The sequence below is a fragment of the Anser brachyrhynchus genome (assembly GCF_964034855.1).
Source record: "Anser brachyrhynchus genome assembly, chromosome: 1".
NCBI lineage: Eukaryota > Metazoa > Chordata > Aves > Anseriformes > Anatidae > Anser > Anser brachyrhynchus.
The window spans coordinates 156,547,036-156,574,936 of NC_137694.1; the positions used below are offsets into that span (position 1 = coordinate 156,547,036).

Here is a 27,901-nt window from a genome sequence, read left to right on the forward strand (position 1 = left end):
CTGGCATGAGCCACCTACTTAAGAAGAACCCTATTATTAAATGGGTGGGAGTGAAGATAATGAGAGGCCCCAAATCCATTCACGTGACTTAATTTTAGACAAGTGGTTGATTGAAATTAGTTATAATCATGTAGTATAAAAGCATTTGTTGATATAAAGATTATCATTATTCAACCTCACCTGTCAAGAATACAAAAGAGACACTAAGAAATATTGATTTGAAATAGAGCAAATAACTGCAGCACTCACATTGTCAATTTGTCTTTTAGCTCTTGAATTGAATTTGTACATCTATTTATGGCAATCTGAAATGGACTGCAATTGACTACGGTTCAAACAGCATTTTACAGATTGCATTTTTTACAGGGAAATGTTTTATACAATAACAACTAACCTAAATTACAGGGTGATATCATAAGGACAAAACAAAACCAAAATACTTATGATTTCTGTCAGCTAGAATAACTAGCAGAAGATTCATGACTAAAATTAACACACGGAATGGTACAAAAATAAGCTCATGAGTTTGTGTGACTCATCTGACTGCAAACAATACATTAATAAATCATGAGTCCTAAGATTTCTTAAGAAAACTCTGATCTAAATATTCTTCTTTAAGCCTAGACAAGGATGAAGCAAATAAGCAGGAGGCAAGCTTGCTCGAGACAAGTTACATTGGAAATACACCAACACTTTGTGAGGAGCATCTTATAACCAGTTAAATGAAAATTCTTGAAACTACTAACAATCTCCAAGACCAGTACCCTTCTTTTTCAGGTATCACCCATTTTCTACCACTCAAGATGGTAAACAGCTTTTCCATAAACCTTGAACTTCTCATTAAGATAGACATCCCCACATTTTCCTAAAATGTAGATATATTCCCCAGTTCAGACAAAGCAAAAGGAAACAGAGCTGAACACTTTGTCCTTATTCATTCTGAGTTCTTCACCTAGAGGATATATAATATACTTTCTGGGATAAGATTATGAGGCCAAACTATGGACTATGGTCTGCTGCAGGGTCATTTCTTGAATTACTATCTAATGGAAATGGTTGTTTCAAAAATTATTTCACAGTAGAAGGGTTTCAGGTGGAGGGATATAAACTAGGGAGTGCCATAGATATATTTTAATATCAATTGGGAGACATGATTTCTGTTAATGTCAGATGATACCCTGAAGGATGACATTTCCAAAAAAACTGGGACTTGGGTTTTCTGGCTGCCTCTCACACATGATCAAATTGTACTTCAACTGTTTGGACCCGCTTCAGTTATTTACACAGCTCATGTCAACAGAGAACTCAAGGACTGTGCAGCCGTTCCATAGAGAGATCTTACTTAAATACCTCTTCACTACTCCTGCAGAGTAGGAAGCACCAGAAATCCTCCTGTGTGCTCTGCAGTATAGCCCCACTATGAAAAACACCATCTTTATATACTTCAAGCATGGCTTTCCCATCTCAAATTGAATGCCCACCTCACCTTGGCTCTATGCTGCATGTATGAGAGTACATTAAGAATTCCTTTCCAACTAATAGAACAAAAAGTGGACATTTCACTGGTATTGTGCAGATAAAGCAGCCAAACTCTCAAAACACACATAAACTCTGAGTATAAGACACTGTTACTGTAACATCCAGCAGGCACTGACAGGACTATTGTAGGAAATGATTGAGGATCCAGGCAGCAGACATGAAAAAAATGGACAAAAATGCAGGGACAGTTGCCAACATCTGTATTGGCTTAGTCCTTGTATTGGTGCCTCTCACCTCCTTGGATAATTTTAGATGTTGATACGTGGTAACAGATGCATTTAAAAGTTGCTCTCGACAATTATTTATACCTCTAATAACAGTTCTGTCTTTCCTCACCCATCCCTAGCAGTCCCATTCAGGCATGACTCAGAGCAACAGCAATTAACAAAAATATCTCCTTTGCATCAATCATTTCCATTTCATCCCTGGATATGTAAATGTCTTTGATGTGCAATAAACAGGAGTACGAAGCAAATACAGGGAAATGAGAGGAGTGTGTCTTTGTGTGACTTCTGCAGCTTCCCTTGAGCAGACTGGGAAAGAAACTTTCACCTGCCCGTTAATGTTTCTCCTTGTAACTACCTGACTTCTGAATCTGGCTCTGCTATCCTGATCGATTTCCTTCTTATTTGCATATCTTGCAGAGTGCTGCCTCCTTGTGTTAAGACTGAATGGCTTCTTCATCTGGAAGGAAATCTTTAACAGCAGCCTGATGCACATTTAGTTCCCAAGGCACTAACGGTGCAGCTATCCACACCACGTTCACACTTCACAACCTTCCATTTAACCTTCTGCTCATGACTTTCCACCACCTTTTCCATCACCTTTAACAAACCTAAGGTTGGAAGACCTTAGATTTCTTCCACCTGATCCTGGGTAACACTGTTAGAAAGCTACACAGATGAATAGGGGATGCTGACCAGCACTCATGGCACTGCTTCCACTACTATTATTCTTTTTTTCAGTGAAAAGGATGTCATGTCTCTAGAATAATGATATAAATAAAAATATGTAGGTTATGCACATTTGTTTCAGTTAGAAAATTATCAAAATTATCTCAGGAAATTGCTGACATTTATGGGTTAAACAGAGCAGCATTTCAGAGCTCTCAGTGCACAATATGCAGTTTTCAATCAGACTTGGAATGGTGAGGAGTCAGCTCATAATAAAGACAAGAAGCAGTTCATAAAAAAGTGAAATGATGGGTCGCCGTCCATTTCCCCTTCCTTCACTATTCAGTAGAAGAGCATCAAGTCAACTGTACATTGAGTGTGCTTGAGCCAGTCTGAATACAGATGTGTGCTTGTTCTGTGTAAATGTCCTCCTTGCTTCAAGCGTGCTCCTGATTATGTGGCTGTGTTAAACTCCACAGGTAGCCACTGGGGGAAATACTCAGCAAAGAGCTAAGTGTTAATTTTTGTTTCCCTGGTTTGACAAAGCTAATTCATCACAGACTTGGCTTTGTTTCAATGGACTTCCATCATTGATTACTCAAACTGTTGCAACAGGCAGCCTTGGTGTTTAAAGACTAACCAAGCAGAATATGCTGGCATGTCAGTGAGAAGATGTTTTACAAAAAAACCTTCCAAATTAATTAAAAACCATGCAAATTATATATATAGTACACATACATACATATAAGCATGGACATGTGTGTGTCCATGTGTCCACATTTGTGTGTGTAAAAATTTATATGGCAATCCAGCCATAAGCTGCTGTGGTCAATGAATGAAAAATCACAGTAAGTGCAAGTGGCAAAATGGCCGCTTTAGGATGGTTGATTTTTTGGGCAGGATGCTAAGCAGCATGGTGGTCAGAGTTAGTAATCCGTGCAATAGCCTAGTCAAGCTAGTGCGTGCAGCTCACACAAGGTGCCTGCAGAGAGACTCCATGAGAGACCACAGTCACAAACTTAGCACCAGGGTAGCACTGTCCTGTTCCTATTAGTTTGAGAAGTTCCGTATCTGAAATGATACTATTTAAACTGGAATTAGAAACCACCTGGAAATTCAGAAGGCTCTAGTCTTACCAGTATGAAATCCAGTCTCTTCATTAGCATTAGGGGAAAAAACAAACAAACAAACCAAAAAAAAAAACCCACCACAACCCAAACCTTTAATTAATAGAACAGATAAAATGAGCTTCTAGTTATAACCCAAGAACACGTATTTCTTTCACATTATAAGGTATTTGAGTATAACTACTCTAATCTTACATTAATCCTTCAATAGTATTGCCTGGATTTAGAAATTCATTTCAGAGGAGCATATTAGTGGGGGTGATCCCAAGCCAGGGCGTTTTGCCTCTTCTATCACCACGGAACAGACATCCCAGCTGAGGCAGATTTACTAAACATGTGAAGAATCACCACGCATTGAGAACAAAAACATCCTGTAGGGCCTCCTGGGGAAGAGGATGAATGACATCTTCCCTAGCACTCTTGTTCTCGTGTGCAGCAGCCAGCACAAGGAGAGCTCACACAGCACTTGTGGAGGCTCAGAGTAGGGGAAAAGCGAGCTTTCCCCTCTTCATTTTAATACTGAGGCAGAACCTTGTGTGTAAAGAGTGATGAGTTTCATAAAGGGGAAGAGAACACTCACAGCAGTTGGTGCAGGGATGGAGAAATATCTGAGGTGGAGAAAAAGGCAGTCACTGCAGAATATTTTGTGAGACGCTAACGGCCAGAAGAAAAAAAGAACCAAAATGACTGAAAAGCCCAGGTGCATCATAAAAACATCCACATTGTGGTTCTTCCTGGTAGCTGGGAAAATAAAAGCCCTGTTCAAGTTTATGACCTGAGCTGTTATGAGAAGTTAGCAGCTTTAGTCTTGGAAGTGGGTGTGCTCCCATGGCAAGCTCTGAAATGCCTGGCAAAAGCCATCCTGGCAGTACAGTTGTGCTAGTGACAGAGGTGGTCACAAGATGAAGGGTTAGGAAGGATCTGCACTGTGTGAACAGAAGCTGTGTGCTTCCCAGTTTTATCCAAAAGCCCACGTTCTCAGTGGCAATAACAGAGTAAACCCCTGATCAGCTACCTCTTTTCAGGCAAAGTATCACCAGTCTGGGTAACGGTGCATAAAGGAGGGTAAATGTGTGAAACAAAAACATGGGCAGTGCAATACGTGAATAATTAGGGAATGTGACCATACAACAGGGACGGTGGGGGAAGGCAGAAAGTGAAGTACCATTGTTGGGCTGGTGCTGATACGAACTGGTCAAGTTGTCCTAGCATAATGCAGATGTACCATCTCATGGCTGGCAGCTTTACTGTGCAGAGTGTCACTGCATCCATGCCGTGCTTAATTTACAGATAATCCGCCCAGTGTAACAAAACCAAACCGTATACTTCTTTTTCTGAACAACCTGACTGCAGAGAAAATGCGATGAAGCAGCATGCAAACTATATACATGGCCGTACGGCTGCAAGAAGCTAATCCGCCAAGCTGGATAAACACTGGCCAGCCTGCAGACTTCTGTGAAGATGATGTAGCAACAGCACATAGGTTTCTTAAGCTTAGCGTCTGCCAGAGGATGCTAGACCACTGTGATGAGAATGCTTTTCTAAGGCATCTGTTACCAAAGTTTGTGACCTTAATACTGTCAGCTGTCCTCTCAGGTTTTTCATGGGTTTCTTTGTACGTGTCCTTTACTGAAAGTGTCATTAAGACAGCAGTCATCAATAAGAAGTCAATGCTTATCCATTCTTATTGCATACATCACCAATACAGAATGTAGGAAAAACACTTGATTGGCAAGTTTCTCACAGGATCTGAGCACCCACCACTTCACTCTTTTTAACTGGAATGGTGAGCACCGTGCTTACTTCAGATAGTGGCTGTAATGTCCTATAGACACTCAGCTACTCTACATTAAAGGCAGATTTGTTGTTGACTTCAGCAGAGTTAAATCTAAGAATTATAACTTGCATTTTGAGGTACAAAATTAGATATGCCTCATAATTCCTCTGGGATTTTGTCCCATGGCTTTGAATCCAACCAGAAAAAATCGGTCAGTTTCCTATTTCCAAATTGGCCACAAGCTTGTGCTGTTTAACTGCTCCTTTTGCTATCCCAGTGACATACGGTGCAGCTAAATTTGTAGGGCATGCTTACTCAGCGGTGGGACAGGACACTACTTCCAGAGTAAGATACCCAAATGCTACGTGTCTAAACAAACTCTAAAGCCAACAGGGAGCTGCTCAACCCAGTCAGTGGTGTCTGGAGAGCGATGCAGCTGGCCAAAATTACATGCCAACACTGACATGAGCTGTGTCACTGTACAGACTCCCCATACAATGCACTGTGCACATTGACCACTGTGGGATCTTAGATACCCACTGACTTGGAGATGCCTAAATGCAGACACCTACACAGAAGTCTCAATCTGTAAGGTGGGTCCCACACCTGCAGTCAAAGACTCCCTGCCTGCACAGATGTATTCACAGAGTGGGAACTTTAGGCCAACCTTGAAAACTAACCTGTAACGTAACATTTTGAAGAGAGTGAGAAGTAACTACGGAGTACCTACATGGTGTTACTTTTTGTACCTATCATATATATATACACCAGTCACGTTATCTCTTTGTAAGCATGGTTTAAGAGCTGGAGCATTCCCCAGATAAACAGAAGTTTTAAGTAAGTATTGTACTGTTTCACACACATCTCCAAAACAGCAGTTAGAAAAACAGTCTGCCATAGGGAGACAGATAAGATGGGGAGAGGGCTTAGAGTCAGACAACTGATATCGTATTTCTGGTTCTGGAAAGCAAAGGTGATTGCTCAGGAAGTTACTTGTGATGACAGTCTGTTAACAGTCAAGAGAAATTTGGTGTTTGGGCACTGGGAAGCACTTACAAAATGTGATAACTCACATTTCATTGCATGTTAGGAGGGGTACCACTTCTTATCAGTTTCAGTTTCTATTACGTTAACCTGTTGCTTTAGCACTCATAAAAGTCCTGATTTTTTCTGTTTAGAAATTGCAAACACTATTTTTTTAAAATATCCTCTGAAATAACAAATTAAATTCCATAACTGTGCTATCAGAAAAAAAAAAATATCAAAAAAGCTTTAAAGCCCTTTGATTTTTTTGGTTTTTTATTTTTTGCATAGCTGCTGATGTGAAGATTAGTGTCCCACAGCTGATTAAAGAATGTCAGATGACAAGGAATGTCTTTAGAGATCACTCACTCTCTGACATCAAACAACTTTTAACAGCAGTGATTTAGTGTAGTCCAGAAGGGTAGAAGAAAGCGAGTGAACCTGTGGCAACACAAATGCTGCATGTACAACATCAGGAATTTTTCCACGTATGGAGCCTAATTTTCCTTCAAGTGAAGCTAGGGCAAATTCAGTAATAATGTAAAGCTATGCTAGCATATGAGAATTTGAAAATAGCTTTGTTTTAATAGATATATATGTGTGTGTGTATATATATATATATATTTAAAGACTTTAAAAATCCAGCAGTACATCTGTACAATAACCAATGGCAACAAACACATTTATAGAGATTACTCTTCTTAAATATGTTACATATGAAGGCAAGTGGCCTGGGACTATGCAAACTGAGAATCTTGTTTTGAAGGACTGTAGGCTTTTGAAGTTAGGAACTGTGACTTTCTACATGCATCTTCGCTATGCAACAGATTTTGTGAGTAGTGAATAACCATAGAAGTAGCAATCATGTTGTCTACATGTCATATTACCATAAGCCCCTCAAAATCATTAGCAAAAATGGATCTTGGGATCTGCTCTGCACAAAAGAAACTCGGACTGTTGAGACTTTTTTTCTTGACACAAGAGAATATCTATTTATGAAGACGCAGACTTTAATAAAGTATTTTAAACAGATGTCTAAGGCATGAGGTGGGTACCAAAGAGCAGCCTTCCAGTACATAAGAGGAGGTTACTGAGAAGATGGAACCATGTTTTTCACTGACATGCATGAGAGGATAATAAGAGACAATGGTCAAAAATTGAAAAAGAGGAGGATACATGGAAAATAATTTCCACTAGGAGGATAATTAAGTTTTGGGAAAGCTTCGCCTGAAGAAGTTGTGCACCTTCCATCTTTGGAGGTTTTGAGGACCCAAATGGACGGAGCCCCAAGCAACCCTGTCTACATTGAGTGTTGACCTTGCTCTAAGAAAGGAGTTGGGTTAGAGACCTCCCAAGGTTTCTTCCCACCCCAGTGGTTCTGTGGTTCTGTGTGACTGTGCACAGTCTTCTGTCACCAAATGCACAGTCCTGTCAGAAGACACATCAAAACAGAATCAGCCTGCCAACAGTATTGTACCTGTCCTCCCTTGTTCCTTCCTAGCTACCAAAGACTGAGTACAGGGAATGTGCTTTGCCTTTTACAAGACTGTTTTTGCATATGGTTTTAAGTAGGGGTATAACACTCTGAATCAGCACAGCCTGAATTATTGAGAAACTTCATGAATATTTATTTCAATGACACTTCGTTCAATAGTCTCTAGAAATTGGAGAGGACAGTGCAGAAACTACATGTCCTTAAAGAAATGAACTCTCTTCACAAGTATCAAGTCTGGGTCCTGAACAGCTCCGAGACTAATGAAATGATCTATCTACCCATGGTTTTAATCCCAATATATTAGAAAATGCACATAGATGGAATATGAATGTGTGAATTTTCTGAACTAATGCATAACTTTCTTCTGTGCTGCATTTAGGATTAGGCACAGATTTTCAAACATAGAGCATAAAGTTAGGCTAAGTTAGTGAAGAAAATACAGGGTATAAAGAGCTAAGAATGCTCAAGTACATGGGAAGCACGGTCTGCTGTTTTATTTAGCTACAGGAGGCTCCCAGGGTCATCGGTCTCCTTCCTTAGCAGTACAGATACGAGCACTCTGTTATCCCTTTCAAAAAACATCCTATCCCCTTCTGAAATATTATTTTCATTCCATTGCTCTGGTTGTGTTGCTTCTCATGGTTAGGAACGTGATTTTCATTCCCAAACTAAACTTATTTCTGGCCCAGTTACATCCAGTTTTCTTGAGTTAGCACTGCAAATACATCAATATAATTTATATTTGAACATCAGAGGAGGAGAGAAGGACTTTAAAGCCTTTATTATACAAAGTTGAACTAGTTTTTGTCTTTTCTGGTAAGACAAGCCAGAAGTAAGCCAGCTGCAGTCCCCCAAAACCCTTTAGTCACACTCAGACTGTTTCACCCAAAGATGCATCCCAAATTTTCCAACATTTCACCTTTCCATGAGAGCTTTTGATATGGGGCTTACTAAAGTAAGCCATGCTGGAAACACCTGAGATCAGTTCTGGTTTTTGACCGCACAAGCAGCCCTTCCTTGTATTTGACCTTGCACGACTTCACATTTTACTGTATACAGTTAGAACTGGGCAAAATTTCACATGAGGCTTCACAGATGCTTTGTATAACAAATACTTCCTTATCTCTACTGGCAATGTATTTAATATCTGACCACCTTCACAGTACATTTTTGTTGTTGTTGATGTTTTTTTGAGGGGGGGAACAGAGGCGGGGCATAACTCCGGAAAATCATCCTCACTATGTTACTGGCTAATATATAGGAGTCCTTTCACTCCTCCTTCCTTTTCAGCTGGTAAGCACTCAGTTTATAGAAGAAATCCATTTCAGCAGGACTGCAGTGTGTGATCTTGCACTTTGTGCTACCAAACTTCATTCCACCTCTTACTGAAATCCTCAAGGTCATTAAGCAAATTCCATTAACATACTTAAGCTTTTTGTGCCAACACCATTAATGAAAACATGAAATAGGATCAGAGCTAAGACCAGCCCTGAGGAAATTCATTAATAACTTTAATTTAGAAAAAAAAATAACCAGTAAGTTCCTATTTCAGCACATCTTGTTACCTTCCATCTACCAGCTTCTTCTCCATCAGAAAATTCTTATACTCAGCCCCATGTTTTCTGCCTCGTATAACAAACTACACAGATGCTGCTCTATCAAATACTCTACTCAGGGTAAATTTGCCATCTTCTACCAGTGAAAGAGGCCAGGTATTTATGTGTCTCAGCCCAAAGGCTGAGAATGGTGTCTCCAGCTTTGCTGCACGTAAGAACACAAAGAAAGGTTAAGATGGGGAAATGACGATTTGTTTGGGAGTGTAGCAGACTGGAATAGAAATGTACAGCTTAGGCGATTTGACAGAAAAACAAATCTGCCACTTTCCATCAAAGAGCCTTGATACAAATTGTAAATCATTTCTTGATGAAACACAAATCTAATGACGTTCCCTCTAGAGATTTTTGTTCCTTGCCTAAATTGTATCGTGCTCAATTGTACCAAGTGTTCTTTAAATTGCCGAAAAGAGTGAAGTAGCAAGAGCTTTGCTGAAATAAATATAAACATAAAATGCAACACTGAAATCAAATAATAAGAATCTGGTTATTCTGTCAAGCACATGCATAATAAAAATCCTGTACCTTGTAAGAAACAGCATATGAGCACATGCCATTCAAATGCAATAAATACAAATAGCATCCACAAGATTCTTTAAAGATACTGTATGCAAGACCACGCGTACCTTTGTGCCAGAGAGAATAATAAATCCTCTGTGGCCAGCAATGGAAAGGGAGGAATCCATTCCTCATGCTGCCCTCATTCTATCTCACCCCCGCTGTGCACAGATCATCGCCAGGTCTCATAAGGACCATGAAAATCTGGGGCACGTGTGACACCTTTACTCAAGAACATGATTTCTCCTATCTCTGCCTTTGCTATGCCACCACGCAGAAAGGAAAGAGAAACAAGGAAGTATTTGCACTGCTTTCCTCCCTGCCTCCTCCTAGAGCTGTCTCTAGCCCCAGCTTGGGGGAAAAACACTGAACCTGCCTCTGTCAGAGAGATGTTACAAGTACAGGAGAGACAAGCAATGGGGATGACCCACAGGCCTCAAATGGCAGCAGAAAACAAGGACTGGGAAGAGAAATGAGAGGTGATGACAGGCAAGGGACAAGAGAAGAGCGAACCTGGAGACAGTCCAGCAAGAGGGACCCACAGCTAGAGCTTGTTCCATCAACTTGGCTTCCAAGGGTTACAGAAACTATACTGGGAGGGGACCCGTCAAGTGTGATACCTATAATCGTCGGTAATGGTTTAGCACAGCAAAGTATCCCTTATGTACACAGAACAAGACACGAAACCTTCCTCATGGCCAGGTCCCAGCCCCTCAGCAGCTGCCAGCAAGGCTGGAGAACGTCCCTGTTTCGGGAGCAGTCTGCCCAGCATGGGGCACTGCCTGTGCTAATGGTGACGGAGCTCCGGCCACCCTCAGCTCCAGCTCTGATGCAAAGAGCTGGGGACACAGAATTCCTGCCCATTTGGTGACTTAGCATAAGGTCTTCTGTAACGGTTGTAAAGAAAAAAAAAAAAAAAAAAAATACCACGTACACCTTGTTACAGAATTATGAGAGGTCTGTTGTCACATGAGTCCTATCTGCCTGCAAGAATACATCTCATTGGTAAAATCCAATCCCACAAAATCCCTGAAAACAGGGATATTTCCAAAGTACAAATAGCCTTGTCTGCCTTCCAGAATAAACAGGTACAAATGGGCAACAAAACCGGGGAAACAGACAAACAGTAAAATGTAGCCAGGCCCTTAAATCTTCCGAGATTTATATTTGTTCTGCCAGATTCTGTTGAGCCTGTAGCAGAGCAAAAATATTTATGTTAAAATTAACTACGGTGTTTACTTCACCCTCTTCCTCATTTTGTACGAGCTGTTGCTGTTCCATTTTATTCTCTGGCTGGGTGAGACAAGCAGCATGGACATCACCCTCTGTTCCTCTGTACCTGGCTTCATCAGAAACCAAGTTTTTGCCACAAGTGGCATGCATCCAGGCTCTCTCTCTAATTTCCAACTAATAGTTTGGTTGCAGACGCTCTCATCCAAATCTGGGATGCTCAAGTGAAGGTTCTGTGGGATTTTTCACTGCAACACATTTTGAATCAGTACAGTAATTCTGCTCAATTAATAAAGTAATTAACAATAAAAAGGCCCAGTAATTGAAATCCCTTTGAAAGTACATCAATTTATTCGCTCTAAGCTTTGCCTCAAGTCTTTATTAATTCTGACATCAAGCATAATGACCTTAAATTATAAATGATCATCACAAAATCCAGACATTATAACCATTTTCTTGCCCTACATGCTGAATTTTTAAAACATCTAGGTTTCGTTATCACAAATGATGTAAACAAAATGACCTATATGTGTTTACCTGTCATGCAGGCAAAAAGACAATATGGATATTAAAGAATTTCAGGTGATGCTACTAATAAAAACATCGTAAGAATAGTCTTTCCTATTAATTCAATAAAACAATTCACAAAAACTAAGGATGTCACTCAGGTGTAAGATGAAATGTTAACTTTGCTTCTCCTAACATTCCTCCTCTTATGATCTAATGGTATTTTTTTTTCTCTTTTTTTTTTTTTTCCTGTAAGACATTAAGTAAGCAGACAATGGGGTATTCAAATTTGATAATTATAAGACAGAGTACTGACTTCCCATTTTACATTGTACTTTGTGTTTAAACTAAAATACTTGATAACATCTAATTAAACACAGAAATGCTGCCAGTGAACAGCACAACTCAAAGCTATAAGCAAAATTGCTTCTTCCCCTTCCATCGACCTCCTGACTTTTCTTTCTGCATCACTTTAGACTGCCATATATAAAAAAAATTTCCACAAGGGGGCCCTCTTATCTTCCCCAAACCTTAGCGAACACAACATGCTGTCAGAAAGTATGTTATAAACCTTTTGTCTACAGATACCATGGTATCTTAGAATAAAGTTTTTGCCAACTAGAATTTAGTTAATTGTAGAATTTAATACAGCAAAAACTATAATTTGAAAGTGAATCATTTATTTTGTATGTACAATTCTACTGTATACCTGTCAAGCATGTACTTTGATAAAGCTTTTCCAATACTAGCTCTAATAACCAGCTAACATGGGACCTCATACACCCCCCCCACACACACACGCTCACACACGCGCACACACGTGCACACACACACACACACACACACACAGAATCAGTTCAAATTGCCATGGGGAGGCAGCCTCCAAGATGCCTGCTGGCTGTACTTTATTGCAATTTGCAGGGTGAGCCCAAAGTAAGCACTATTCATGATTCCAGCTCTGTGTGCATGTATCCCCTAGGCACAACAGTTAAGGTACAAATGGCATTAAACATATTTACATGGTCCTCTCAGCTCCCAACAGATATGGAAAACAAATCTTGTTTGGGATAACTTGTTATTTGCCTTAATATTTTCAATGCTTTACGGAGACAGTTCTATATAGCCTCATCTTCCTAACTCAATTGTGGCTCCGTGAGGTTATTATTATTTACCATCCATTCCCGACAGAAATTGGACCATCTCTTTCTTCTGACCTCAAGTCTTAGCAAACGAAGCTTCTCAAGCCCATACCAGGCTGAGCATTGTACCATATCAGCTGTGGATGTTGTGCACTGAGAAAGGAACGAAAAAAAAGGACTAAGATGAAATAAAGAAGCCTAGGCGTGTAACCTCCAATTTTTATATGGGATACTTTACCTTTCAGGGAAACTAGCAAGCAGGCAATTATGTGAATTCAGCCTTGCTGATACAGCACAAACCCACCGATCTGCTAACTCGTTCGAGTAAATCTCTGCGCATTGATCTGCAAACTTTAAGCAAAGTTTTCATGATCATTCAGCAGTACTGCCATATGATACGGTCACATTTAACAAATGTTGACGACAGAATTCAGTCTGCTGCAACACTTTATGCACCCAGGTAAAATTAAACACCCAAGGTGCTGATGGGACGCCATATGAATAACTGTCTGCAGCAAGCCATCAGGGATATCTTTAGCTCAGCAGCCCTCCTCTGGAATGGGCAAATCCTAATCAATGGAGCACATCTGTACAGTGGAGGGAAAGCACTTCCAAATCCCTTCAGGCCTTGAACTGACTACTTGAAGCATGACATTTGATTAGCCTTATTATCTCAACTCATTTATATATAAATGTTGTTTGGGGCCATGAAGCAATCCAGCCCTTACTAAAATCCAGCCACAGTCTCTGAGCTGATGTTCCCACTCTTCTTCTCTTCTATCTGTAAAAACAAGGAGGAATTTCTTCTTTCTTGAACTGTGGGTTATAATCTTTGCCATTTTATTATTGTAAAATAACATCCTCCTCTCACATTAGTGCAGCAGACTGTTGCTGTACCTCCCCACATATGCAAATGGATCAGCCTTCCTACTCTTTCCCTACAGAGATATTTGACATTGAGACTCAACGTGATCTAGCATCTTTCTGAACTAGAGGCCAGGGGAATACTGTGCAGGACTTTATTTTCAAATGCAGCTTTCACTGAAATTAATGAACATCTGTGCAGATGCTGAACATGAATTCAGGCTGCAGGAAAAAAACAAACAAACAAACCAAAAAAAAAACAAAAAAAAAACACATCTGAAATGAAGCCTAAGAGCTACAAATACCTAATGGTTCTTTGTCTTTGCAAGTTTAGGATTTCTTCCCTTCCCTTTGAAGAGTCAGAGTACTTTTCAGGTCACAAACTTATCTTGCTCTGAAGAAAACAGGATGATAACAGAATTATGAAAGATAATTACATGTTAACAAGGAGCAGAGTTGCTGACATGGATCCTAAGTAACACAAATATTTGAATATGAAACATTCATTAGGTTTCCTTTATAGACTCCATAAACTGCTTTCTTCTTTATATCAAAATATTACTGTCAATATAATCCAGCAGTGATACAAACAGGAATCCAAAATTCAGGTTAATAATAATATCATGAATATTTCCCTGCAGTTTTAATGATTTCAATGTCTGTATCTTTAAATTAACGGATCGTATTGCACAGACTGGGCCAATCTTACTTTTGATACATACACTGAATATTAAATTATTTTACATAAATTAATCTGTGCATATCAAAAAGAAATCTCGTTGTGCTGAAGATATTCTACCTGCCCTACCTGACCATTGAAAATGGAAAAAAAAAAAAAAAGAAAAAGAAAAGAAACCGAAAAGGAGGCAAACAAACCTGTTCTTTGATTGTTTGTTTGTTTGCTTGTTTTGCAGATGTTCCTTTCCAGTGGGGCTTTTCTTAAGGCAAATTTTTTGTTAATAATTATCTTATTTTTCATATATGGCAAGACTATACATCACGGCATTCCTACTAAATGCTGTTTAGCATCTGCATCTCCTCTCTCCATCTTGAGACAGCAGCTGCTATATGTTCAAGCTCAACTATGGCTCTACCTAGCTGAAAAGGATGTTTACATGCACATAGACCTTTATTCATGACACTTTAATTTGCTGCATGGCCTTAATAAATTTGCCAGCATTAAGCATACTCATGCAAACCACGGCTCTAAAAATAACTCACTTCAGACATTCAGACGTTTTTCCATGTTGTTTCCAGTAACAGCACTTTCACTGCAAGGAACAATGATTAACACAGGCAGGGCTTTATCATCAAGAAATCATCCTTGGACGAGCAGCAGGAACCCTCAAAGGTGTAGCAGGGGACGAGCTGAAGGGCCACATTAGTATTCCCTGAGCATTAATGGAAAAAACCTGACACTACAGCCAGGCAAATCCAGTGACCAAGGTAAGCAGGCATGGGCAATGCCTTCATCTTAACATCCAACAGCAGTCCCAAAGGTGAGGGCTGGGGGCAATGGCCACCAGACTGCATATTCTCCCCAAAGGCCCTGAGACATTTTGCTCAGAGGCCAGAAATCCACCTCCCCCTGTCCAGCAAGAGACCAAAGTCTGCAGACTAGCAGACTACCAATCTACAGACTAATGGTAGCCTGCAGCCTGCCTTGTGGGGAGAGCAGATGCTGGTGGGAAGGGAAGGCACAGGTTTCATAAAGACAATCACAGCTTTGATTGCTTTTCCTTTCTGCCCCGTTATTCTCAAAAGAAGAAGAAATGTTTACAACAGATGCTGTGCAAACAGTAATGGAGCAGGCAATGAAGGAAGAGGGGAAGAGGAGCACACAGGCTGAGTTTTCTTGATTTTTTCACTCTTCAAAGTAATGCTCTTACCTCACCCCAAAACATGCCTGCATTTATTGTAAAACGGCGAGCAAACTGAACAAACTACTGATTTACAAACATATTTGAGGCCGCACCTCGAGTATTGTGTTCAGTTTTGGGCCCCTCGCTACAAGAAGGACATGGAGGTGCTCGAGAGAGTCCAGAGAAGGGCGACCAAGCTGGTGAGGGGTCTGGAGAACAAGTCTTACGAGGAGCGGCTGAGGGAGCTGGGATTGTTCAGCCTGGAGAAGAGGAGGCTCAGGGGCGACCTTATCGCTCTCTACAGTTACCTTAAAGGAGGCTGTAGAGAGGTGGGGGTTGGTCTGTTCTCCCACGTGCCTGGTGACAGGACGAGGGGGAATGGGCTAAAGTTGCGACAGGGGAGTTTTAGGTTGGATGTTAGGAAGAACTTCTTTACTGAAAGGGTTGTTAGGCATTGGAACGGGCTGCCCAGGGAGGTGGTGGAGTCACCATCCCTGGAGGTCTTTAAAAGACGTTTAGATGTAGAGCTTAGTGATATGGTTTAGTGGAGTACTTAGTGTTAGGTCGGAGGTTGGACTCGATGATCTTGAGGTCTCTTCCAACCTAGAAATCTGTGATACTGTGATACTGTGATACTGTGATATGTAACACAGAGAGCTGGCATCAGAGACAACCAGAGTGGGGTGGTGTCACTGAGCAGGGACAGTGCAGCTGGCTCACAAAGCCAGGCTGATGGTGTGCACACAGGAGACACATCCACCCCAGCACAAAAACTGCACCACAGCGACTTCTAAACAGCGTGGAAGTAATGAATGCTGATTGGAAAAGCCCCCATCTCCAGGCAAATGGCTTTCTTAGGAACCATAGAAAAAAAAATACAACACTATACTAAAATACACTTGCAGAATTTCCAAGGAAAGTTATTCCAAAAAAAAAGGAGGGGAGCACTCAAAAGTGTGGAAAAACATTAAAATCCAGTCAGAATCTGCAGTTTTGAGTGAAAAAAAACATTACCCCAGAGCAGCCATGACTGCTGCTCACTATGCTAAGCCTATTCAGTCTGGCCTTTTAGCTACACACTGGAGATGTACAACACTGGAGCAAGAATTGTTTAGGTTTAGGCACATGGCTACTTCCCCACTTGCCAGTTTCACAGAATTGCCCTCGTTTGTGCCTCACCCTCTACAAGCTCTTGGATGGGATGCTTTGTTCCACTTGGGATTTTCAAATTTTGGCTCACTGAAACTGGACTGAAATGGAGCCGCCCCATTTTTGCACCCCAGACATACAGACTTACTCTCAAATGGCTCAGTTCAGTTCATTGTGCATCAGGTATATTACTGTAATTTCAGGTTTTCTTAACAAATCTGAGAGCCAGAAATAATTTTGGAAAAACAAAACAAACAAACAAACAAACTCCACCCTCAGTGTAACTTCAAACCCTAGATGTCCTATAACAGTTACATTATTGAAACTTTGCAAATGGACTTTGTTCTGTTAAACTTAGCCTGAATGTGGCTTTGGCTTTCTAAAAAGGCCTAAGGATAATTTTGTTATGTAAAAATAAATAAATAAATAGATAAAAAGAAAAGGAAAATGTGATATTAAAAAGGATTGCAAGGAGCTATTTGACTAGTTCATGGAAGACAAACTCACCAAGAGCTATTAAATAGAGAGACAGCTTCACTAAGCAAGATATTCTCAAGCCTTGAACTTTTAGACTAGGGAGTATATTCAGGGGTATCATCGTTATGTGCTTATCGTGTTGGGGCCAACAAATTAGGCTAGATGGACCTTTGGTCTGATTCAGCTTGGCCATCCCTGTTCTACTATATTCTTCTGTCAAGCCACCCACATAGCTAGACCTTTTTTTATTAACAGTGATGAAAGAAATATTTCATGTGCTGATGAGTTAATTCAAAGAAAAGCAAAACAAACAAACAAATAAGACAAAGGATCTCTACAGTTTTAGTCATGAGTATAAAGAAGACTTTGGATGTCATTCCTGCCATAGAAAATGTTCTCTCACCTACAATAAGAAATTTGTTTTCTTAAAACTAGATCTTGAAATGCAGGCATCACAAATTGCAGTTCTCTACCACTTGTAAAAATGAATACTTTCCATTCATTTACAAAAAGACTATCAGAAAATATATTATTACCGCTGTTTGGTAGGAGGCAACATCAAACAGCACGTCAGCTCTGAGAGAAATGAACCACAGAAACAGACTGGATGCGGGACGTGAGCGCGGATGTCCAGCACACAGGAGAGGAGCATCCCTTTTAGGCCACAGTGCAGAAAGGGCAGCTGAGATCCTCAGGTAGGCTGAAAAATGGCTCACCCCCTCCACCACATTTAATATCAGGTCTGTGTGTAGATAGGTGGCCTGGCAATACAAACACAACCCATAGCAAATGTCGGCATATGACCCGTGTTTCTGTCAGACTGGCCAGAGTACATGATACAGTGCCTCCACTGTTTTTATACTTTTACATGTGCCAGAAGTGAGAGGACAGATGATATCTGCTGGGGCACGAGGGCTATGCAGAATGAAAATACTTAGTGCAGCATAGCGTTTTCTGGCACAAAAATAATTTATCAACTTCTCCTGAACATCCTGAGTGGGCAAAGTGAGTTAATGCTGGAGCAGTACTGGTTGCACTGGTTGTTTACACCACTTTTGAGCAAGTACAAGGAGATCTAAAGCCAGTTCAACTGTATTGTCAAACTACAGCCTTGAACTCTAACCTGTTACCTCTGTGCAGGAGTTACTCTGGATGTATGAATATACACCCACACGAGGACGACCTGCTCAGCCTTGCTGCCCTGCACACTTCTGTATGCCTGTCCTACATCGGGCTATGCAATTCTTCCCATGTAGTATACATTTCCTTGTTCTAGTGTACTACAACTAAGTAAATGACACAACTGAAATATTAAATTTCCTAAACGTTGAATATCACACATAAAATTTAAAGGAGTGCAACATATCTAATAACAATACTGTGGTACTTCTGTGAGAAAATGTATGCATAAAAGCCTCTATTACAAGCCGAAATATTGTCCTCAGAGTTAGAAAATGACAGAAATAACATTATTTGTGCAGCTTTATTTTGCCATTACGATACCATATTTAGTTGCAATAAAAATTATTATTTTTCCACAGGACCCCTGCTTTGTTCAGCGCACAGGACAGGCAGTGCTCAGCAAGTCAGATGGCTGTTCAATATTTCCTTTTATCATTATCTTAATGCACGTAGTTCAATGTTTTATTTACGGCACGTCACATAGACTCTGCTCATACTACAGAATTTTACATTTCCTTATGACCATTACTAACATTACCATCCTTACAATATATTGTTTGCAGTGCGGGTGGCTTTTTGTCGTTGATTTGTTGTGGTTTTTATTTTGTCTTTATTTATTTATCTATCTATTTATTTATTTATTTTTGCGTACTGTTTCCCACAACTCCTATTAAAAACCTGTAATAACAACAAAAGACCTAAGGATAAACTTTTGGCAAATTGGGAAAAGCAATGCAAGAGGAAGCAGTGCTGTGTGTTGCTCTCCCTCCATCAGTGAGGGTTCTAATGCAGGTGTTTCACAGAGGTAGCCAGGACATCATCTATTATCATTACCTATACCTTCTGCCTGGTCTTTTGGAGCAGAATTCACTGCCTATGGAGTAGTCATACTCTCATACTTTTGCCCATTGAATCGTGATGTCACAGAATCACAGAATCACAGAATCATCTAGGTTGGAAGAGACCTCTAAGATCACCTAGTCCTACCTCTGACCTAACACTAACAAGTCCTCCACTAAACAGGGACCAAAATGAAACAGCATCAAACCGAGGACTGTGGACATACTTCTTGCTCAAAGAAGCAGGAGCCACAGAGCTACAACAGCCTTGTGGGCGACAGGAGAGGCAAGCTTGAACCCCTCAGGCAGTGGAAGAAAATAAACATCTCTCAGTTCCTACATACCACCACCAGCTGTTGCAGAAGCAGCTGTGTGTATTGTTTTGTGTGGCACACACTTATACCTGCAGGTTGTTGTTGTGTGCTGCACAGCTCCCAAAGCAAGGCATACCATGGCTTGGTACTCACTCCTTAGGACCCGAGGCCTCAGACTGCTGAATTCCTCATTAATACTGATGCTGCTGGTAATCAGGCCACCTCTTTTCAGTTCCAACTGGAAACCTGAACTTGGGCAACTAGATGATAAAATATCAGCATCTTGAGGATTTAGTAATCTACATTACAGTCTTGCTGTGTTTACTGATTACAAGTGTGCACGGCCCAGGAAGATGAAATAGTTACTGGTACGAAACTACCATTGCTACTAAATGATCTGTTGTCTCTCTCATGTTTTGTTTAGAAATGGTTGTCTCTTATTTTTCATTGCATCTTCCACACAGTACGAATCTAAATAAGGCACTGATTGATGTTAATAAGACAGTAATGTGTTTTCAGACTCATCACGTAAGTGGCAGTCACTAGGAATAACTAAGACATGGGTAATGGACAATTAAAAGAAAGATGTTCATATGGCATGGCTTATTTTTGTCCATGTATTTCTCATCAAAAAAAATATATTCTTGAGTTCAAGGACTGTCTCCAAATAGTTGATAGAGAAAAACAAACAAATAAACGAACACATACCTAATACAAAAGTATTTAACATATACAGAAAACTATTTTTTATTCTAACCAGAAGACATGGGCCACTATATTATCAGTCCAGCAACAATATTAACATCCTTTAAAAAGAAGTATATCTAGGCTACACAGAAAAGTTGATCTTAAAATCAGTCTACCACTTTATACTTACAAATAATGAGCACAACTTTGCAAGCAGAGTTGCTTGAAGACAAAAATAACAGTTTGATGAGATAATCTGGGGGACTAGCTAGATATCTGTCACTATTGCCAACTTGCGCAAACGTAAAGATGGACCTCTACTTTGCTGAATAAAGACTTTAAGGCTTTAAGTGCCTTGCTGAACCAAGACTTCAATTATTTCTGTAAATTTAAAAAAGTTATCATCTAATTCTTTATGCAAAGAGAGAGTTGTGAGCACAGTAAATTAGCTGGATAATAGGTGGACTGTACATGCTCTGAATTAAAGTAATTACAGTTTTATTTTCTTTGACAGGGATTTATTCAGTTAAAGCACAAATAAACGATGTAAATATGGGGAAGCAAATAATTATTGTAATATTGCTTCAGTTCTGGAGATGTTTTGCATTTGTTTGTGTTTGAAACCTGACTGCTTCTGACCACAAGACTGTGAGAAGGAGACACCACATCTGACAGGGACAGAGGGTCAAAGGATTCGGGAGCCCGACTCCTGTCTGAATGCTTGCACGGGTTGAAAGGCCAGGGAAATCTGGTGGGGCTTCATGTCCCTGACTCAGCAAACAGCGCCACTGTGCTAGGGTAAACCAGGAGAGGGCAAACCGGTATGCTCAAAAGAGAGAGACTCTCAGTTTAACTTTTCAGATAAAATGGATGTTTTCTATCTTTAAAATATGGAAATATAAACAAAATACAATCATATGACTCTCTGTGGGATAAAATATCAATTATTATAAACAAATTATATCTGATGTTTGATTTCCTCTTTTTCAATGACTAGTATTTTTTTTCAGACAATCAAAGCTTTAGATACCCTTTGGTGCTAGTAAATCCATAAAATCTTCACTTTCTTGTATCTTCTTTGATGTAGGACACTCTTAAATGTCTCTTTTTTTCTTGAACCTTCAGTAAACCAAAACACTGATTTTTGTGAGTTCCTTTCTTACTGCTCTATAGAGCCAAAGTACCTCTCACTGCTTCCAGTTGTGTCCTCAGAACTGCCATGTGTGTGTTTCACTGTGGAGCACTGAAATAACTGGTCTCTGTGAACCATTTATGGCTTAAATGTCCTTGGTCTGGAAGCCTTGGAAATGCACTCTCCCAGTACATTATCGTATAGCACAAATTTCAGAGGTTTAAGAACAGCTATGTCTAGTTTTTCTTACTCTTTTGACATTTTATTTTAATTTAGTTATGCAGATAAAAACCTTCCCCTTGGGAATTTGGCAGTGAAAATGGGAAGATTTATCTAAGAGGGAAAAAACGTAACTGTTACAGGTATCCAAACTCAGATATTCTTCTGAGTTCTCTCAACAATGTTAGCCTCCCCCATTCCTAATCTATCTTATAGACAACACCAAGCTGGGGGGAAGTGTCAGTCTGCCGGAGGGTTGGAAGGCCCTGCAGAGGGACCTGGACACGATGGGTCAATGAGCAGAGGCCAATGGGATGAGGTTCAACATGGCTAAGGGCTGGGTCCTGCACTTTGGCCACAACAACCCCATGCAGCGCTACAGGCTTGGGGCAGAGAGGCTGGAAAGCTGTGCTAAGGAAAAGGATCTGGGGGTGCTGATTGATGCTCGCCTCAACGTGAGCTAGCAGTGTGCCCAGGTGGCCAAGAAGGCCAACGGCATCCTGGCTTGTATCAGGAATAGTGCAGCCAGCAGGCGAAGGGAGGTGATTGTCCCCCTGTACTCAGCTCTGGTGAGGCTGCACCTCGAGAACTGTGTCCAGCTTTGGGCCCCTCACTACAAGAAGGACATTGAGAGTGTCCAGAGAAGGGCTACGAAGCTGGTGAAGGGCCTGGAACACAAGTCCTGTGAGGAGCGGCTGAAGGAATTGGGGTTGTTTAGTCTGGAGAAGAGGAGGCTCAGGGGAGACCTTATTGCTCTCTACAGCTACCTGAAAGGAAGGTGTGGGGAGCTGGGGGTCGGCCTCTTCTCACAGGTAACTAGTGATAGGACTAGAGGGAATGGCCTCAAGTTGTGCCAGGGGAGGTTCAGGTTGGAAATGAGGAGACATTTCTCCTCAGAAGGAGCAGTCAGGCATTGGGATGGGTTGCCCAGGGAGGTGGTGGCGTCACCATCCAAGTTGCAAGGGGAGTAGTTATAATCAATAATCAATTTTGCTTGCAAACCCCTGCCACCACCACCATCACCACATTCTTGATATCAGTTGAGGTTAGATTAAGTGCAACTCAATGACTGACAGGTCATCACACTGAGTACTCAACTACTTGCACTTGGTAGGCAATCCTTTCTTTTCAGCTATTGGTGAGCAACACGGCAATCAGTAATAGTCTTTAATAACCAGATAGCAAAGTCATTTTCCCCAGGTGACTTGCCTTACGTTATTGGAAAAACACTATCATTGCATCACTTCTTTTATAAGGTGGTATTTAAAAAATTGAATGCTGCTTGTCCTGTTTCACTGTTGTGCTGAGTTCTCCAGCTTTGTAAGTGTAGCTGCTCAGTGATCCATTGAGTTATTGGTTTATTGCCATATCATTTAAAATAAATGATGGTCCAATCCATTTACAAACTTTTTTTTTGTGTGTGTGTGTGTCTAGCTTTTGCCAAGTCCTGTTCATTGCTGTTACATGGCAAATGAAATTACGATGCAGTTTGGAATAGGCATGGTAGGTGTGGGGCTACTTAGTCCCTTCTGCTTCTGATGAGAAACAACAAACTCTGAGGGTTTTCACTACAGAATGCAGTGACTGGTTGTCTGAGCTTAGAGCTTGACAAGTGATAGCAACTTTGCTCATCAGTTGTCAACTCAGACACCAAGGTTTTTAGAAACAGGAGGTGGAAATTAGGCTTTTAAACCTGTATCTGGATTCCAGTTCAAGAAGGCTGACTTCTGGGATTGTGCAGCATGAACTTCCAGTGATTCCAATCACATAGGCCTGGTAACTAAATGATGTTATCTAGTGTAATATACTACAATTAAATACTTTTAGTAAAAAGATAGCAAGTGCACTAATTAATTGTGGAGATGATAATAACTTAGAAGGTGCCAAGAAACTATATGACCTGAAAACAATATAAAGATACGTCCAGAATTTAATAATAAGAATCATCTTAAAAAAAGTATGAGAACATATGAAGGAAAACATAATCTGAAACACGTATTTTATGAGATGGAAAGATGTTAGGAATTGGAATTAAAGAATAATATGGGGTGTGCTATTAACATATACACTTTGGAAATAAAAGGAAATTTGTCACTTCACAGTCAGAAGTATCCCAATGTATGGTGTAGTTCTGCTGACTTACAGGATATCATCCTGAATATCTTGGGGTAAGAAAAAATACTATCAGTCTGGAGGAAACGGCTGCAAACTGATGACAGGGCAGGAGCAAATCTATGTAGCTGGGCTGAATTAACTCTTGCTTCTTGAGCCCTGAAGACAGTGACAATCAGCTAGAGCAGTTTTCTCAGGACCATTTCCATTTGGCTTTTGAGTACCTCCAGAAACTGAGACTCCACATCCTTGTGGTCAACCTGTTTCACTGTCTGGTCACCATCACAGTAAAAAATGGTGGATTTTTTTTTTTTTTCCGTATGTTTAAATGGTATTTCATGTATTCCTCTTGTCCTAATGCTGGGCTCCACTAAGGAGAGCCTGGCTGCGTCCTCTTTACCCTCCCCTCAGCAGGTATTTATACGTATCCATAAGATCCCCCCTGAGCCTTCTCTGCTCCAGGCCAAACAGTCCCATCCTACTTAGCTTCTCCTCACATGTCCAGTGCTTCTGCCCTTCCATCATCTTTGTGGCCCTTCACTGGACTTGCTCCGATATGCCCATGTCTTATACTGGGGAGCCCAGAGCCGCACACACCATTTCCCACCAGTGCTGAGAAGAGGTGAAGAACCACATCCCTTAATGCCAACAGCTGTAGGATGGGGTCCTTTTGTAATTTAAAGCATGCAAAAAAGCAGGGAAAGAAATCGATTAGGGAAAAGTAAATGGCTAAACAGTAAGGAAAGACACGGCAATAATCATTAGGAAAAAACAAAAAAAAAACAACTGTAAATTAAACAGAAGAACAGATACCTGGATGGTGGAGGCACGGTTTTATTTGAGAAATTATGACAACTGTACTAAGTTAAGTCGCTTGGAGTTGTACTAAGCATAGCCAGACTTAGAGCACAGGGAACAAACAAGCACAGGCAGAGAGAAAAACAATGTTAGAAAATGCAATATGTCCCTTCCATTTTTAACTTCTAGGAACATGTGTTGCTTCTTTTCTGAATGCTAACAGATGTCAGCGTCCTGCAGACTGGCTCCTCAGTGGAGGAGAAATCAGAGTGGATATACTCTAAAGGCAAGTCGAGTAATTTACATTTAGAAGCTCATCCTGCAGCAGAGATTGTCATAAATAACATGCAGGCGATCCCTTCTTTCAAGACACTCAGCCGAACCCCAATGCCCTGCTCCTAGGGAGCAACTTCAATCAAAGATATTGGCAGATAGCAAACTCTCTGGCCTCTCACATAGCGATGCCCTCATCAGAAAGGTGTATTAAAATGTCAGCAGGAAAGAGATGCCAATCTCTGTGTTTCCTAGTGCACAATGACATTTTGAAAGCAGTGCCACCTGGTGACACCTGCCAAACAACAGTGCTGCTCAACAGAGCATACACTGCCTTGGAAATATCTTAAGGGAGTAGAAGGAGTTGAACGGAACACGAAAAAGTGGATTTATTTCTGTATTTCCTTTTATTATTCCTCGTCAGATTTCCACATGCAAAAATCAGTCTTATTTTTATCTGAAAAGTGGTGAAAAAAGGCGATGGGTTTAATCGCTGGCATCAGCTCCTGCCTGCTGGTACCATAATTTATCTCAGCGGAGTGCAGCCCTCCCCTACCCCAAGCTGCACGCTACCACCAGTTATGAATTCTCCTGCAAACAGTGAGCCTGACCCCATAGCCAACAGTATCCATACTTAGTTCAAAGCAGGCTGCGGAGCACGGTTAAGCTGGTGCAGGAGTGATCAGACAGACTTTAAATGCTGCAAACACCCAAATACAGTCTGGAGCAGCTTCTCTTTCTCACACAGCTGACAAAAAGGTTTTGTGATGCTGGCAAATGCAAGAGTGAGCCTTCCGCAACAGGAATGGACCTCGGACAAACCTGAACATCGGGGTTTGCTTAGAGGAGGTGGGTCAGCTCTTTCCTGGCTTGGATATTACTCTGTCAGAGGAAATCCCATCCTCATTCAGTGGTATTCATCGCTCTCTCTAAAAATAGCTTTCTTTATTTTTCCAGATTCAGTTCCACATCAAGCTGTAAACTGTAAGTGTAAGGGAGCCAAGAACTTGCCGGCTGAGAGGCAAGCCAAAGCAATACCTTTTCCATAAGCATCTCAAATATGGCAGGGTTGTTACACAAACCAGAAAGCTATTGCTTTAAACTGTCATATCCTTCGCCTGCAGTAAAAGTAGTCTTTTATCTGTCCTCTGGATCCGTTTTTACCTGCTTATTCCCAAGCACCAACATTCAGCTAGCAGAGAGAAATCTGCTGCTGCTGAAGGTCTGTGCAACTAAAATTCCCCTTAGGTCTTACGTACGCCATCCTTTCTGTCCACCGAATGATTGACATTAATTACTTCAATCACAGCATGGACACTAGCTCTGGTGAAAGGGAAAGGGATTAAAGCAGGAGCAAATGGAGGAAATGTTCTGTAGGAGGATGCAACACCTACAGACTCAACGGCAGTTGCTAGTGGTGCACTGCACGCTGCTAAAATCGATCCCCATGCTCGACCTATCTGGATATCTGTATGCATCCAGCCATCACAGTGCTTCAAGCCCAAGGAATGGATGTGTCATCACATCCAAGTAGGGATATATTATCGTCCTTGCCTTTAGAGAGGGAGATTAAGTAATCTCAAAGTCACACAAGCAGCCTGAGGCAGAGAGAAAAACTGCATCAGATTCCCCCATGTCTCTGGCCACTCCTGACCCATCTGCTGGTCCTTCCAGAATCAAACCATCAACTAGTTATGGTCAAAAAAAGCTGCTCCTACTTCAGAATTTTCTGACTAAAGAAGAGACAGTAGATGAATAAATACTGAATATTCATAGGCAGCACATTTTCTTTGCACCGTTCATAGACTGGCATGAAGTCAAGCAGCCCATCTCTTTGTGTTCATACTGCTTGCTGTGTCCTATCACATCTGATAAATTTACATGTCAGGTTTGAAACACAGAAGAAAATATAACTTGCCTAACCTATTTCTCTCTGCCCATTAACGACAGAACTGTAGAGAAGGAGCCTGCTAACTGCTTCAGGTTGATTGGTTATTTTTCTCCAATTTCCAATTTGCAAATCAAAAGACTTCATCATAAAAAGATTAAGAGCAGTCTCTGAAAACTGGAACACCCAGTACACATGCAAATAATAAAATCATCAGAAAGGAAAAATCACTTGTCAAATTTCCCTTAGACTTCATTTTTTCTTGAGAAACAAATGTTCATTGAATTGGATATGGGAGGTGTTTTTGATATATGTAGCCATCTAGCTCCTGAAGATGAGAGGAAGCTAGAAAAAGCCAGAGTACCATCATGAGAGGCTTGAAGCTCCTTTTTTTGCTTCCTTTTAAAATGGGGATTTTTCTTCCTATTAAAGAGCTATTAAAACAAAGTCAGCCTGTGTCAATCCATGCTCTGGACTTAAATATTTTAAGAGGCAAGCAATAACACCGAAAATATCTAGATGCATATATTCCACCATGAGTCATTATACTTTAATATTATGATGTCTGGCAAATCAGTGAGTGCACCACTATCCACCCTTTGAGATAATTAAGTTTAAAAGTCATAACAAATGTAAAATAACACATAATGAAACAACCCAAAAGCTATGCTCTTGTATTTTCCTTGGAATATTTTCTGATTACCCTCTTGCAAACTGTCAGCTACCCAGTGATTCTAAAATTGTTTGAATAATTCTAAGAGAAAAATCAAACACATTAAGTTTTAATAATATTTTATGAGACACATAATTCTTTGGGATGTAATAACCTCTTATCCTAGTGTGATTAGTCACTTGGATCCATCATGCTGGTCCCCTGGTATTCAAGACAATCTAAATTTTGAGTAATACTGGAAAAGGTAATAGAGATCCAAAATTAATACAGTCCTTTGTGCTTGTAATGTTGTCCCTAATGGAAGCTTTTTAAAATAAAACACTTTTTTAAACTGAACCGGGGAGCAAACGGTGAAGAGCCAAAGGATGACATAATTTGCAGGAGACGACACTGTGATGGGATCCTGGTACAAGGATTTAATTATTATCTTGAATAATCACCGTTCTAATGATGGTTGTTTGAAATGACACTTAGACACTGAAACTCCCCGCTGCCAGGGCCAGAAACAAGAGGCAGGAAGACAGTAAATCC

General features: G+C 40.6%; 1 protein-coding gene across 2 annotated transcripts in view; it reads right to left on the bottom strand.

Annotated features, from left to right (window-relative positions):
• Positions 1–27,901, bottom strand: part of LOC308200400 (heparan-sulfate 6-O-sulfotransferase 3-like) — a 98,871-nt gene that overhangs the window by 6,266 nt on the left and 64,704 nt on the right. The window lies entirely within an intron of this gene.